Here is a 13,304-nt window from a genome sequence, read left to right as displayed (position 1 = left end):
CCTTTATATACGGGGGAGGGGGCACCCCATAGACATACAAGTTGATTGTTTAGCCGTGTGCGGTGCCCCCCTCCACAAATTTCCACCTCGGTCATATCGTTGTAGAGCTTAGGTGAAGCCCTGCATTGATAACTTCATCATCACCTCGTTACTGATCACGCCGTCGTGCTGTAGGAACTTCTAACCCGGATACTCAATCGACGACTCGGACTTCATGCTTTGGATCTCGGAGTAGCCCTGCTGCGATACACCGAGTGCATTGACACAGTCACCTCTGGTCGCTGTCACGTGCGGTAGCAGCTGATTACTGTACATATACTGTTAGTTGTGAGATGATGTTGCTATATATATGGAATCCGTATCTGAATCATGAAAGGACAGCTATTCGCCCTAGCATCAAACCCGCAGATTGAGGAGTTGGTTTTCATAAGGCATGCCTGCTTCTCTGGACTGATAAACCGAGGGTACTATGGACAACACTCTCCCCTCTCATTTGCATAGTGACAATCACCGCTAGCCTAGGGATTTGTCGTACATGTTGCAGGTAGGAATTGGTATTTTCGGATATGATTGATTCTGTGTTCTGTGGGCTTCAAACATACTTGGCGCGCATCGCTGCCAAAACAGATGTTTCTTGCACTTACGGTTGTATTGAGAGGACAATTGATAGTGAGGGCCTCCTCATCAGCACGTTCGTTTACATGCAGCGTATAAGGTGTCTCAGACCGAACAAACCTGGTCGTCGCTCACAGCGTCTGTGCTCTATACTCATGGTGTCCTGCGGAACCCCTGTAGGTCCGCAACGTACTTTTACGTCCGTATGACAGTGAATTTTATGAGTTAGTGATTATGGGATTGTTAATGGTGTGTCACCAAGAAGGCTCTCGTCTTCCGGGAGTCCTTGCAGTGCGGATTGTGCATCGACGATCATGACGGGATTTGTCCCTATGTTGCTCAAGAAGGAAAATGGTCGAGAGTAAAGATTGATTATGTTGGTTGAGGCCATTATTGCGACTGTTGTGGGATGACGATAGTCTTAAATTCTGTCAAGATAGTTACACTTCCTGAGTCGCAAATCGGAGACATAGTTCTATTCCGGGGTATGATAGCAACGGAAGTGAACGGGGGAGAGTTAGGGAGATCGCTCTCGCCCTGGCGTACACCAGTATGGGCCTTGATATGGCTTAGTGCGCCAAAACTGAGGCAGACCGAGCATGCAAGGAAAAAGCGGGGCTGAACAGCCCAACCGACGGTCGGATAGCTGGCGAAGTCAGCTCTCCCCTACCTCTTTCCTACAGGTTCCTCATCCTTAAGGAGATTACGAAGAGCACCGAGGATAGCCGGCTACGGCCCCACCTCCTCCTCTTCCTTCGCCACTCGTGGGTCAGAGCCATCACCTATGTCATGGGCTCAAATGTAAGCGATCTCCCTCGGAGCGGGGGTAAGATACTCACCTACTCTCCAGTAGATGAGCGAGGAACTATCTACACTCTCTGTGCTTGTCCCTAGACACTCCTTTGGCCGGCCAGTGGTCGCCTCCTGAGCTCCTTCTACATCCGTCTAGAAGGGCTTCGCCTAAGCATGCGAGGTGTGGAATATGGGGCAGGGGGCACCGCACACGGCTAAGGAACGATCACGTGGATCAACTTGTGTGTTCCAGGGTGCCCCCCTGCCCCCGTATATAAAGGAGCAAGGGGGAGGCCGGCCGGCCTATGGGGCGCGCCAAGGGAGGGGGAGTCCTCCTCCTAGTGGGAGTAGGACTCCCCTTTCCTAGTCCAACTAGGAGACTTGGGGGGAAGGAAAGAGAGGGAGAGGGAGAGGGAAAGGGGGGGCCGCGCCCTCCCCTCCTAGTCCAATTCGGACTCCCTTGAGGGGGGCGCGCCACCTCTTGGGCTGCTGCCCTCTCTCTCCCCTCAGGCCCAATAAGGCCCATTACTTCCCCGGGGGGTTCCGGTAACCCCCCGGTACTCCGGTTATCTCCGAAATCACCCGGAACACTTCCGTGTCCAAACATAGGCTTCCAATATATCAATCTTTATGTCTCGACCATTTCGAGACTCCTCGTCATGTCCGTGATCACATCCGGGACTCCGAACAACCTTCGGTACATCAAAATGCATAAACTCATAATAACTGTCATCGTAACTTAAGCGTGCGGACCCTACGGGTTCGAGAACAATGTAGACATGACCGAGACACGTCTCCGGTCAATAACCAATAGCGGGACCTGGATGCCATATTGGCTCCTACATATTCTACGAAGATCTTTATCGGTCAGACCGCATAACAACATACGTTGTTCCCTTTGTCATCGGTATTGTTACTTGCCCGAGATTCGATCGTCGGTATCCAATACCTAGTTCAATCTCGTTACCGGCAAGTCTCTTTACTCGTTCCTAATACATCATCTCCAACTAACTCATTAGTTGCAATGCTTGCAAGGCTTATGTGATGTGCATTACCGAGAGGGCCCAGAGATACCTCTCCGACAATCGGAGTGACAAAACCTAATCTCGAAATACGCCAACCCAACATGTACCTTTGGAGACACCTGTAGACTCCTTTATAATCACCCAGTTACGTTGTGACGTTTGGTAGCACACAAATGTTCCTCCGGCACACGGGAGTTACATAATCTCATAGTCATAGGAACATGTATAAGTCATGAAGAAAGCAATAGCAACATACTAAACGATCGGGTGCTAAGCTAATGGAATGGGTCATGTCAATCAGATCATTCAACTAATGATGTGATCTGTTAATCAAATGACAACTCTTTGTCCATGGTTAGGAAACATAACCATCTTTGATTAACGAGCTAGTCAAGTAGAGGCATACTAGTGACACTCTGTTTGTCTATGTATTCACACATGTATTATGTTTCCGGTTAATACAATTCTAGCATGAATAATAAACATTTATCATGATATAAGGAAATAAATAATAACTTTATTATTGCCTCTAGGGCATATTTCCTTCAGTCTCCCACTTGCACTAGAGTCAATAATCTAGATTACACAGTAATGATTCTAACACCCATGGAGCTTGGTGCTGATCATGTTTTGCTCGTGGAAGAGGCTTAGTCAACGGGTCTGCAACATTCAGATCCGTATGTATCTTGCAAATCTCTATGTCTCCCACCTGGACTAGATCCTGGATGGAATTGAAGCGTCTCTTGATGTGCTTGGTTTTTGTGAAATCTGGATTCCTTTGCCAAGGCAATTGCACCAGTATTGTCACAAAAGATTTTCATTGGACCCGATGCACTAGGTATGACACCTAGATCGGATATGAACTCCTTCATCCAGACTCCTTCGTTTCTGCTTCCGAAGCAGCTATGTACTCCGCTTCACATGTAGATCCCGCTACGATGCTTTGTTTAGAACTGCACCAACTGACAGCTCCACCGTTTAATGTAAACACGTATCCGGTTTGCGATTTAGAATCGTCCGGATCAGTGTCAAAGCTTGCATCAACGTAACCTTTTACGGTGAGCTCTTTGTCACCTCCATATACGAGAAACATATCCCTAGTCCTTTTCAGGTATTTCAGGATGTTCTTGACCGCTGTCCAGTGATCCACTCCTGGATTACTTTGGTACCTCCCTGCTAAACTTATAGCAAGGCACACATCAGGTCTGGTACACAGCATTGCATACATGATAGAGCCTATGGCTGAAGCATAGGGAACATCTTTCATTTTCTCTCTATCTTCTGCAGTGGTCGGGCATTGAGTCTTACTCAACTTCACACCTTGTAACACAGGCAAGAACCCTTTCTTTGCTTGATCCATTTTGAACTTCTTCAAAACTTTGTCAAGGTATGTGCTTTGTGAAAGTCCAATTAAGCGTCTTGATCTATCTCTATAGATCTTAATGCCTAATATGTAAGCAGCTTCACGAGGTCTTTCATTGAAAAACTCTTATTCAAGTATCCCTTTATGCTATCCAGAAATTCTATATCATTTCCAATCAGTAATATGTCATCCACATATAATATCAGAAATGCTACAGAGCTCCCACTCACTTTCTTGTAAATACAGGCTTCTCCAAAAGTCTGTATCAAAACCAAATGCTTTGATCACACTATCAAAGATGTTTATTCCAACTCCGAGAGGCTTGCACCAGTCCATAAATGGATCGCTGAGCTTGCACACTTTGTTAGCTCCCTTTGGATCGACAAAACCTTCCGGTTGCATCATATACAACTCTTCTTCCAGAATCCATCCAGGAATGCAGTTTTGACATCCATCTGCCAAATTTCATAATCATAAAATGCGGCAATCGCTAACATGATTCGGAACAGACTTAAGCATCGCTACGGGTGAGAAGGTCTCATCGTAGTCAATCCCTTGAACTTGTCGAAAACCTTTTTGCAACAAGTCGAGCTTTGTAGACAGTAACATTACTGTCAGCATCAGTCTTCTTCTTGAAGATCCATTTATTCTCAATTGCTTGTCGATCATCGGGCAAGTCAACCAAAGTCCACACTTTGTTCTCATACATGGATCCCATCTCAGATTTCATGGCTTCTAGCCATTTTGCGGAATCTGGGCTCACCATCGCTTCTTCATAATTCGTAGGTTCATCATGATCTAGTAGCATGGCTTCCAAAACAGGATTACCATACCACTCTAGTGCGGATCTTACACTGGTTGATCTACGAGGTTCAGTAGCAACTTGATCTGAAGTTCCATGATCATCATCATTAACTTCCTCACTAATTGGTGTACGTGTCACAGAAACCGGTTTCTGTGATGTACTATTTTCCAATAAGGGAGCAGGTATAGTTACCTCATCAAGTTCTACTTTCCTCCCACTCACTTCTTTCGGGACAAACTCCTTCTCTAGAAAGGATCCATTCTTAGCAATGAATGTCTTGCCTTTGGATCTGTCATAGAAGGTGTACACAACAGTCTCCTTTGGGTATCCTATGAAGACACATTTCTCCGTTTTGGGTTCAAGCTTATCAGGTCGAAGCTTTTTCACATAAGCATCGCAGCCCCAAACTTTCAGAAATGACAACTTTGGTTTCTTGCGAAACCATAGTTTGTAAGGTGTCGTCTCAACGGATTTTGATGGTGCCCTATTTAACGTGAATGCAGCCGTCTCTAAGCATAACCCCAAAACGATAGCGGTTAAATCTAGTAAGAGACATCATAGATCGCACCATATCTAGTAAAGTACGATTACGATGTTCGGACACACCATTACGCTGTGGTGTTCCGGGTGGCGTGAGTTGCGAAACTATTCCACATTTTTTCAATGTACACCAAACTCGTAACTCAAATATTCTCCTCCACGATCAGATCGTAGAAACTTTATTTTCTTGTTACGATGATTTTCAACTTCACTCTGAAATTCTTTGAACTTTTCAAATGTTTCAGACTTATGTTTCATTAAGTAGATATACCCATATCTGCTTAAATCATCTGTGAAGGTGAGAAAATAACGATATCCGCCACGAGCCTCAATATTCATCGGACCACATACATGGTATGTATGATTTCCAACAAATCTGTTGCTCTCTCCATAGTACCGGAGAACGGTGTTTTAGTCATCTTGCCCATGAGGCACGGTTCGCAAGTACCAAGTGATTCATAATCAAGTGGTTCCAAAAGTCCATCAGTATGGAGTTTCTTCATGCGCTTTACACCGATATGACCTAAACGGCAGTGCCACAAATAAGTTGCACTATCATTATCAACTCTGCATCTTTTGGCTTCAACATTATGAATATGTGTGTTACTACTATCGAGATTCAACAAGAATAGACCACTCTTCAAGGGTGCATGACCATAAAAGATATTACTCATATAAATAGAACAACCATTATTCTCTGATTTAAATGAATAACCATCTCGCATCAAACAAGATCCAGATATAATGTTCATGCTCAACGCTGGCACCAAATAACAATTATTTAGGTCTAATACTAATCCCGAAGGTAGATGTAGAGGTAGCGTGCCGACCGCGATCACATCGACTTTGGAACCGTTTCCCACGCGCATCGTCACCTCGTCCTTTGCTAGTGTTCGCTTAATCCGTAGTCCCTGTTTTGAGTTGCAAATATTAGCAACTGAACCAGTATCAAATGCCCAGGTGCTACTACGAACTCTAGTAAGGTACACATCAATACATGTATATCACATATACCTTTGTTCACCTTGCCATCCTTCTTATCCGCCAAATACTTGGGGCAGTTCCGCTTCCAGTGACCAGTCTGCTTTGCAGTAGAAGCACTCAGTTTCAGGCTTAGGTCCAGACTTGGGTTTCTTCTTGAGCAGCAACTTGCTTGCTCGTTCTTCTTGAAGTTCCCCTTCTTCTTCCCTTTGCCCTTTTTCTTGAAACTAGTGGTCTTGTTAACCATCAACACTTGATGCTCCTTCTTGATTTCTACCTCCGCAGCTTTCAGCATTGCGAAGAGCTCGGGAATAGTCTTGTTCATCCCTTGCATATTATAGTTCATCACGAAGCTCTTGTAGCTCGGTGGCAGTGATTGGAGAATTCTGTCAATGACGCAATCATCTGGAAGATTAACTCCCATTGAATCAAGTGATTATTATACCCAGACATTTTGAGTATATGCTCACTGACAGAACTGTTCTCCTCCATCTTGCAGCTATAGAACTTATTGGAGACTTCATATCTCTCAATCCGGGCATTTGCTTGAAATATTAACTTCAACTCCTGGAACATCTCATATGCTCCATGACGTTCAAAACGTCGTTGAAGTCCCGATTCTAAGCCGTAAAGCATGGCACACTGAACTATCGAGTAGTCATCAGCTTTGCTCTGCCAGACGTTCATAACATCTGGTGTTGCTCCAGCAGCAGGCCTGGCACCCAGCGGTGCTTCCAGGACGTAATTCTTCTGAGCAGCAATGAGGATAATCCTCAAGTTACGGACCCAGTCCGTGTAATTGCTACCATCATCTTTCAACTTTGCTTTCTCAAGGAACATTAAAATTCAACGGAACAACAGCACGAGCCATCTATCTACATCAACATAAACAAGCAAGATACTATCAGGTACTAAGTTCATGATAAAGTTTAAGTTCAATTAATCATATTACTTAAGAACTCCCACTTAGATAGACATCCCTCTAATCCTCTAAGTGATCACGTGATCCAAATCAACTAAACCATAACCGATCATCACGTGAGATGGAGTAGTTTTCAATGGTGAACATCTATGTTGATCATATCTACTATATGATTCACGCTCGACCTTTCGGTCTCCGTGTTCCGAGGCCATATCTGCATATGCTAGGCTCGTCAAGTTTAACCTGAGTATTCTGCGTGTGCAAAAACTGGCTTGCACCCGTTGTAGATGGACGTAGAGCTTATCACACCCGATCATCACGTGGTGTCTGGGCACGACGAACTTTGGCAACGGTGCATACTCAGGGAGAACACTTCTTGATAATTTAGTGAGAGATCATCTTATAATGCTACCGTCAATCAAAGCAAGATAAGATGCATAAAAGATAAACATCACATGCAATCAATATAAGTGATATGATATGGCCATCATCATCTTGTGCTTGTGATCTCCATCTCCGAAGCACCGTCATGATCACCATCATCACCGGCGCGACACCTTGATCTCCATCGTAGCATCGTTGTCGTCTCGCCAATCTTATGCTTCCACGACTATCACTACCGCTTAGTGATAAAGTAAAGCATTACACGCGCATTGCATTGCATACAATAAAGCGACAACCATATGGCTCCTGCCAGTTGCCGATAACTCGGTTACAAAACATGATCATCTCATACAATAAAATTTAGCATCATGTCTTGACCATATCACATCACAACATGCCCTGCAAAAACAAGTTAGACGTCCTCTACTTTGTTGTTGCAAGTTTTACGTGGCTGCTACGGGCTTAAGCAAGAACCAATCTCACCTACGCATCAAAACCACAACGATAGTTTGTCAAATAGACTCCGTTTTAACCTTCGCAAGGACCGGGCGTAGCCATACTTGGTTCAACTAAAGTTGGAGAGACAGTCGCCCGCAAGCCATCTATGTGCAAAGCACGTCGAGGGAACCGGTCTCGCGTAAGCGTACGCGTAAGGTTGGTCCGGGTCGTCTCGTCCAACAATACCGCCGAACCAAAGTATGACATGCTGGTAGGCAGTATGACTTGTATCGTCCACAACTCACTTGTGTTCTACTCGTGCATATAACATCAACATAAATAACCTAGGCTCGGATGCCACTGTTGGGACGTAGTAATTTCAAAAAATTCCTACGCACACGCAAGATCATGTGATGCATAGCAACGAGAGGGGAGAGTGTTGTCTACGTACCCAACGCAGACCGACTGCGGAAGCGCTGATGACCGACGTAGAGGAAGTAGTCGTACGTCTTCACGATCTAACCGATCAAGCACCGAAACTACGGCACCTCCGAGTTCGAGCACACGTTCAGCTCGATGACGATCCCCGGACTCCGATCCAGCAAAGTGTCGGGGAAGAGTTCCGTCAGCACGACGGCGTGGTGACGATCTTGATGAACTACAGCAGCAGGGCTTCGCCTAAACTCCGCTACAGTATTATCGAGGAATATGGTGGCAGGGGGCACCGCACACGGCTAAGGAATAGATCACGTGGATCAACTTGTGTGTCTAGAGGTGCCCCCTGCCTCCGTATATAAAGGAGCCAAGGGGGAGGCTGGGCCGGCCTAGGAGGAGGGCGCAGGAGGAGTCCTACTCCTTCCGGGAGTAGGACTCCCCCCCCCAATCCTATTCCAACTAGGATTCCCAAGGGGGAAAGAGGGAGAGGGGTGGCCGGCCACCTCTCCTAGTCCTAATAGGACTAGGGGAGGGGGGAGGTGCGCAGCCACCTTGGGCTGCCCCTTTCTCCTTTCCACTAAAGCCCATTAAGGCCCATATGGCTCCCGGGGGGTTCCGGTAACCTCCCGGTACTCCGGTAAAATCTCGATTTCACCCGGAACACTTCCGATGTCCAAACATAGGCTTCCAATATATCAATCTTTACGTCTCGACCATTTCGAGACTCCTCGTCATGTCCGTGATCACATCCGGGACTCCGAACAACCTTCGGTACATCAAAATGCATAAACTCATAATAACTGTCATCGTAACGTTAAGCGTGCGGACCCTACGGGTTCGAGAACAATGTAGACATGACCGAGACACGTCTCCGGTCAATAACCAATAGCGGGACCTGGATGCCCATATTGGCTCCTACATATTCTACGAAGATCTTTATCGGTCAGACCACATAACAACATACGTTGTTCCCTTTGTCATCGGTATGTTACTTGCCCGAGATTCGATCGTCCGTATCCAATACCTAGCTCAATCTCGTTACCGGCAAGTCTCTTTACTCGTTCCGTAATACATCATCTCACAACTAACATCTTAGTTATAATGCTTGCAAGGCTTATGTGATGTGCATTACCGAGAGGGCCCCAGAGATACCTCTCCGACAATCGGAGTGACAAAACCTAATCTCGAAATACGCCAACCCAACATGTACCATTGGAGACACCTGTAGTACTCCTTTATAATCACCCAGTTATGTTGTGACGTTTGGTAGTACCCAAAGTGTTCCTCCGGTAAACGGGAGTTGCATAATCTCATAGTTATAGGAACATGTATAAGTCATGAAGAAAGCAATAGCAACATACTAAACGATCGGGTGCTAAGCTTAATGGAATGGGTCATGTCAATCAGATCATTCAACTAATGATGTGACCTCGTTAATCAAATAACAACTCATTGTTCATGGTTAGGAAACATAACCATCTTTGATTAACGATCTAGTCAAGTAGAGGCATACTAGTGACACTTTGTTTGTCTATGTATTCACACATGTATTATGTTTCCGGTTAATACAATTCTAGCATGAATAATAAACATTTATCATGATTATAAGGAAATAAATAATAACTTTATTATTGCCTCTAGGGCATATTTCCTTCAGCAACAAAGTAGCGTAAGTATTTCCCTCAGTTTTTGAGAACCAAGGTATCAATCCAGTAGGAGATAACACGCAAGTCATCTAGTACCTGCACAAACAATCAAGAAACCTGCAACCAACGTGATAAAGGGGTTGTCAATCCCTTCACGGCCACTTGCAAAAGTGAGATTTGATAAAGATTATAAGATAAATATTTTTGGTATTTTTTTTGTATAGATTGGAAAGTAAAGATTGCAAAATGGTAAACGAGATGCGATAATAAAAACAGATGCAATATAATAAGGAAGAGACCCGAGGGCCATAGGTTTCACTAGTGGCTTCTCTCATGATAGCATGTATTACGGTGGGTGAACAAATTACTGTCGAGCAATTGATAGAAAAGCGCATAGTTATGAGAATATCTAGGCATGGTCATGAATATAAGCATCACGTCCGTGTCAAGTAGAACGAAACAATTCTGCATCTACTACTATTATTCCACACATTGACCGCTATCCATCATGCATCTAGAGTATTAAGTTCATAAGAACAGAGTAATGCATTAGGCAAGATGACATGATGTAGAGGGATAAACTCAAGCAATATGATATAAACCCCATCTTTTTATCCTCGATGGCAACAATACAATACGTGCCTTGTTGCCCCTACTGTCACTGGGAAAGGACACCGCAAGATTGAACCCAAAGCTAAGCACTTCTCACATTGCAAGAAAGATCAATCTAGTAGGACAAACTAAACCGATAATTCGAAGAGACTTGCAAACATATCAAATCATGCATATAAGAATTCAGAGAAGAACCAAATATTGTTCATAGATAAACCTAATCATAAATCCATAATTCATCGGATCTCAGCAAACACACCGCAAAAGAATATTACATCGAATAGATCTCCAAGAACATCGAGGAGAACTTTGTATTGAGAACCAAAGAGAGAGAAGAAGCCATATGGTGTTGATGCATCTAGATAATAACCATGGACCCGAAGGTCTGTGGTAAACTAATCACACATCATCGGAGAGGCTATGGTGTTGATGTAGAAGCCCTCCGTGATCGATTCCCCCTCTGGCAGATCGCCAGAAAAGGCCCCCAGATGGGATCTCACGTGTACAGAAGGTTGCGACGGTGGAAAAGTGGTTTTGTGGCTCTCCTGGATGTTTTTAGGGTATATAAGAGTATATATAGGCGAAAGAAGTACGTCGGTGGAGCTACGAGGGGCCCACGAGGGTGGGGTCGCGCCCTCCTGCCTCGTGGCCGCCTCGTTGCGTCTCTAACTTCCACTCCAAGTCTTCTGGATTGTGTTTGTTCCAAGAAAGATCCTCGCGAAGGTTTCGTTCCGTTTGGATTCCGTTTGATATTCCTTTTCTATGAAACACTGAAATAGGCAAAAAAACAGAAACTGGCACTGGGCCTCCGGTTAATAGGTTAGTCCCAAAAATAATATAAAAGAGCATATTAAAGCCCATTAAACATCCAAAACAGATAATATAATAGCATGGAACAATAAAACATTATAGATACGTTGGAGACGTATCAGCATCCCCAAGATTAATTCCTGCTCGTCCTCGAGTAGGTAAATGATAAAAACACAATTTTTTATGTGGAATGCTTCCTAACATAATTTTCAATGTAATTTTCTTTATTGTGGCATGAATATTCAGATCCGAAAGATTCAAGACAAAATTTTAAAATTGGCATAAAAATAATAATACTTCAAGCATACTAACCAAGCAATTATGTCTTCTCACAATAGCATAGCCAAAGAAAGCTCATCCCTACAAATTCATAGTTTGTCCATGCTGCATTTTCGTCACACAAAATGCTCCCATCATGCACAACCCCGATGACAATCCAAGCAATTGTTTCATACTTTAGTATTCTCAAACTTTTTCAACTTCCACGCAATACATGAGCGCGAGCCATGGACATAGCACTATAGGTGGAACTGAATATGATGATGGAGGTTGTGTGGAGAAGACAAAAAAAGAAAGTCTCACATCGACGCGGCTAATCAACGGGCTATGGAGATGCCCATCAATTGATGTCAATGCGGGGAGTAGGGATTGCATGCAACGGATGCACTAGAGTTATAAATGTATGAAAGCTCAACCAAAGAAACTAAGTAGGTGTGCATCAAACTTGCTTGCTCACGAAGACCTAGGGCATTTTGAGGAAACCCATTGTTGGAATATACACGCCAAGTTCTATAATGAAAATTCCCACTAGTATATGAAAGTGACAAAATAAGAGGCTCTCTATCATGAAGATCATGGTGCTACTTTGAAGCACAAGTTTGGAAAAGGATAGTAACATTGTCCCTTCTCTCTTTTTCTCTCATTTTTTTGGGCCTTCTTTTTTTTGGCCTTTCTCTTTTTTTCCTCACACGAGACAATGCTCTAATAATGATGATCATCACACCTTTATTTATTTACAACTCAAGAATTACAACTCGATACTAGAACAAAATATGACTCTATATGAATGCCTCCGGCGGTGTACCGGGATGTGCAATGATTCAAGAGTGACATGTATAAAACAAATTATGAGCGGTGGCTTTGCCATAAATACGATGTCAACTACATGATCATGCAAGGCAATATGACAATGATGAAGCATGTCATAATAAATGGAACGGTGGAAAGTTGCATGGCAATATATCTCGGAATGGATATGGAAATGCCATAATAGGTAGGTATGGTGGCTGTTTTGAGGAAGATATAAGGAGGCTTATGTGTGATAGAGCATATCATATCACGGGGTTTGGATGCACCGGCGAAGTTTGCACCAACTCTCGAGGTGAGAAAGGGCAATGCACGATACCGAAGAGGCTAGCAATGATGGAAGGGTGAGAGTGTGTATAATCCATGGACTCAACATTAGTCATAAAGAACTCACATACTTATTGAAAAAATCTACAAGTCATCAGAACCAAGCACTACGCACATTCTCCTAGGGGGGTAGATTGGTAGGAAAAGACCATCGCTCGTCCCCGACCGCCACTCATAAGGAGGACAATCAAAGAAACACCTCATGCTTCAAATTTGTTACACAACGGTTACGATATGTGCATGCTACGGGACTTGCAAACCTCAACACAAGTATTTCTCAAATTCACAAATACTCAACTAGCATGACTCTAATATCACCATCTTCATATCTCAAAACAATCATCAAGTATCAAACTTCTTATAGTATTCGATGCACTCTATATGAAAGTTTTTATTATACCCATATTGGATGCCTATCATATTAGGACTAATTTCATAACCAAAGCAAATTACCATGCTGTTCTAAAAGACTCTGAAAATAATATAAGTGAAGCATGAGAGATCAATAATTTCTATAAAATAA

Source organism: Triticum urartu, chromosome 7 (assembly GCF_003073215.2).
Source record: "Triticum urartu cultivar G1812 chromosome 7, Tu2.1, whole genome shotgun sequence".
Taxonomy (NCBI): Eukaryota; Viridiplantae; Streptophyta; class Magnoliopsida; order Poales; family Poaceae; genus Triticum; species Triticum urartu.
This window is presented reverse-complemented; position numbering follows the sequence as displayed.